This window comes from Orycteropus afer, unplaced genomic scaffold (genome assembly GCF_000298275.1).
Source record: "Orycteropus afer afer isolate SDZICR_OR568_19922 unplaced genomic scaffold, OryAfe1.0 scaffold00116, whole genome shotgun sequence".
NCBI lineage: Eukaryota > Metazoa > Chordata > Mammalia > Tubulidentata > Orycteropodidae > Orycteropus > Orycteropus afer.
In genome coordinates this window covers 2,962,252-2,966,592 of record NW_006921703.1, presented here as the reverse complement: position 1 = coordinate 2,966,592, position 4,341 = coordinate 2,962,252, and positions in this window count along the sequence as shown.

The following is a 4,341-nucleotide window of genomic DNA, read 5'->3' as shown; positions in this document are numbered from 1 at the left end:
CCATGATATTTCCAATTGCCTCGTATGCATGTGAGAGCTGGACAATGAATAAGGAAGACCGAAGAAGAGTTGATGCTTTTGAGTTGTGGTGTTGGCGAAGAATGCTGAAAGTACCATGGACTGCTAAAAGAATGAACAGGTCTGTCCTGGAGGAAGTGCAGTCAGAATGCTCCTTGGAAGCAAGAATGGCCAGACTTCATCTCACCTGTTTTGGTCATGTTGTAAGAAGGGACCATTCCCTGGAGAGGATGTCATGCTTGGTAGGGTGGAGGGTCAATGAAAGAGGGGGAGGCCTTCAACGTGATGGATTGACATGGTGGCTGCAATGATGGGCTCAAGTATAGCAGGGATTGTGGGGCTGGCGTGGGATCAGGCAGTGTTTAATTCTGCTGTGCATGGGGTCGCTATGAGTCGGAAACGACTCGACGGCACTTAACAACAACAACAACAACAATGATTTATTCATTGCAAATACTTTTTTCAACACCATAAATGGTGGCTATACATATGAACTTCAGTAGAACACAGGAATCAGATGAACTACATCTGTGGAAAGAGGTAGTGGAGAAGCTCAATATCTTCAGCAAAAACAAGGCCAGGAGCTGATTGTGGAACAGACCATATGAACCTAACTTGCTCATATGCAAGTTCAAGCTGAAGCTGAAGAAAATTAAAATAAAACCCTGAAAGAGCCAAAGTATGACCTTGATTATAATTCACCTGAGTTTAGAGACCATCTAAAGATGCATTGAACACTGTTTTGGTTACTTCATGCTGCTCTGACAAGAAAATACAACCAATGGGATGGCCTGAAAGCACAGGAATTCATTCTTACAATTTGGAGGCTTTAAGTCTGAGTTCAAAGTGTCATTCTCTAGGGCCTGGATGAAAGCCCCTCAATCTTTGACTTCAGCTCTGCATCCTGCTCCCATCCCACTGACTGAAAGCTTTTCTTCACTCAGCTGTTGGCTGCTAAGGCTGACAAGCCCAAGATTGAGAAGTAATAAGACACAGTCCCGATATTACCAAACTACATGGCAGGCCATTAATTCAAGTCCATTAAAAGTCCCAAGATTGGCAGAGCATTGCAAGCTGTTGAACAACAACATGGCTAAATGCATGGTCTAAGCATGCCATAAACTAGAGACTATTCACAAAGCTGTTTCTTTTATATGGGAAGCAGACCACATACCCAAAGTAGCTACTCAGCTGCTTCAATAGATTCTACCAGGGAGTTAATTACCAGTCTCACCACTGAGAATAACTACATTCAGCTGCCCAGTCACTCAACCAGGCTCAGCCAAGTTGTCACACAAACTTAACTGCTACAAACACCAATGACCAAAAACCAGAGGAATTGTGGGATGACATCAAGAACATCAACCATGAAAAAAGCAAAAGGTCATTAAAAAGACAGGAAAGGAAGAAAAGACTAAAATGGAAGTCAGAAGAGACTCTGAAACTTGTTCTTGAACAGAGAGTAGCTAAAGCAAATGGAAGAAATGACAAGGTGAAAAAGCTGAACAAAAGATTTCAAAGAGCAGCTTGAGAAGACAAAGTCAATTATTATAATGAAATGTGCAAAGACCTGGAGATAGAAAACCAAAAAGAAAGAACACACTCAGCATTTCTCAAGCTGAAGGAAAAAATTCAAGCCTCAAGTTCCAATATTGAAAGAGTCTATGGACAAAATCTTCAATAATGTTAGAAACATCAAAAGAAGATGGTAGGAATAAACAAGAGTCACTGTACTAGAAAGAATTGGTTGGTGTTCATCCATTTACAAAAGACCAAACCAAACTCACTGCCTTCTAATTGATTCTGACTCATGGTGACCCCTCCTTGGGTTTCTGAGGTGGTATCTCTACCGAAGCAGATTGCCCAGTCATCCTTCCAAGGAATGGCTGGTAGGTTTGGACTGCCAGCCTTCTGGATAGCAGTCAAATGCCTTAGACACTACACTACCAGGGCTCCTATGAGCTCATCCTAGGAGGAATTCATCAATTTCAGGAGGTGACATATGATTAAGAACTGATAGTATAGAAGGAAGAAGTTGAAGCTGCACCAAAGCTTCATTCATTTTACATTGGCAAAAATCAAGGCTCCAAAAATTGACAGAATATCCATTGAGATGTTTCAACAAACAGATGTCACACTGGAGGCACAACTCATCTTAGCCAAGAACTATGGAAGACAGCTACTTGGCCAACTGATTGGAAGATACTCATATTTGTACACATTCCAAAGAAAGGTGATTTCATTGAATGTGGAAATTATCAAACAATATCTTGCTGGAGATAATTCAAATGGTTACAGCAGTATATTGACAGGGAACTCCCAGAAATCCAAGCTGGGTTCAGAAGAGGATGTGGAACAATGTACATCATTGTCAGATGGATCTTGGTTGAAAGCAAAGAATATTGAAAGATGTTCACTTGTGTTTTATTGACTATGCCAAAGCATTTCATTGTGTGGATCATAGCAAATTTTGTATAACATTGGGAAGAATTGGAATTCCAGAACACTTAATTGTGCTCATCAAGAACCTGTACATGGACAAGGAGGCTGTCATTTGAACAGAACAAGAGGATAATACTGCATGCTTTAAAATAAGGAAGGGAGTGCATCAAGGTTGTATCCTTTGACCATACTTGTTCAATATGTATGCTGAGCAAATAATCCAAGAAGCTGGACTATATGAAGAAGACCATGGCATCAGGATTGGAGGAAGACTCCTTAACAACCTGTAATATGCAGATGATACAACATTGCTTGCTGAAAGGGAAGATGACCTGAAGCACCTACTGATGAAGATTAAAGACTATAGTCTGCAGTATGGATTACATCTCAACATAAAGGAAAAAAAAAAAAAAAAAAAAAAAAAAAACCTCCCAACTGGGCCAATAAGCAGCACCACGATAAACGGAGAAAAGATTGAAGTTGTCAAAGATTTCATATTACCTAGTTCCATAATCTACACCTACGGAAGCAGCAGTCAAGAAATCAAATGACATACTGCATTGGGAAAATCTGCTGCAAAAGACTTCTTTAAAGTGTTAAGAAGTAAAGATACCACTTTGAGGACTAGGGTGTGCCTGACTCAAGCCATGGTATTTTCAATCACCTCACATGCATGTGAAAGCTGGACAATGAATAAGGAAGACCAAAGAAAAATTGATGCTTTTGAGTAGTGGTGTTGGTGAAGAATACTGAAAGTACCATAGTCTGCCAGAAGAACCAACAAATCTGTCCTGGAAGAAGTGCAGCCAGAATGCTCCTAGGAAGTGAGAATGGCCAGATTTTGTCTCACCTACTTTGGTCATATTGTCAGAGGGACCAATCCGTGGAGAAGAATATCATACTTAGTAAAGTGGAGGGTCAGTAAAAAAGGTAAGACCATCAACAAGATGGATTGACACAGTAGCTGCAGCAATGGGCTCAGGTATACCAAGTATTGTGAGGCTGGTGCAGGATTGGGCAGTGTTTCGTTCTGTTGTACATAGGGTCACTATAAGTCAGATTCAACCTGATGGCACTTAACAACAATAACAAGGAGCTCTGGTAGCACAGTGCCTAAGGCACTTGACTGATAACCAGAAGGCTGGAGGTTCAAACCCACTAGCCACTCATCGGAAGGAAGATGGGGCAATCTACTTCCGTAGTGATACTGCCTCGGCAACCCAAGGAGGGATCGCTATGAGCCAGGGCCGACGCGACGGCTCATAACAACAACAACAACAATAGCAACAGATTTGTCCCTATTTTATCTTTGACTCTTTACAATAATGGACTCATGCAATAAAAGGCTTTTGATGAACATAATTTTTTTTATTTTTATGAGATCCTATTTATCTATTTTGTCTTCTATGTGTAGATATATTGTAATGTTTGATATTTTATTTTCACAAGTCCCGTGGTTTGCTTCCTACATCATGTTCCAGGAATATTTTAGTTTTAGATTTAACTTTTAGGTCTTTGATCCATTAGAGTTAGCTTTTTGTATGATGTGAGTTATGGGCCCTGTTTTATTTTTCTTCAGGTGGATATTTGACAGCACTATTTATTAAATAGACTGTTTCAGTTCAACGGACTTTGACTTCTTGTTGAAAATCAGTTGTCCATAGATGGCTAGGTTTAATTTTGAGCTGTCAGTTCTATTCCACTGGTCTATGTGTCTAGACGTGGAACAAGGGATATCATAGCTATTGTCAGATGGATCTTGGCTCAAGGCAAAGAATACCAGAAAGATGTTTACTTGTGTTTTATTGACTAAGCAAAGGCATTTGATTGTGTGGATCATGACAAATTATGGATAACAATGAGAAGAATGGGAATTCCCAA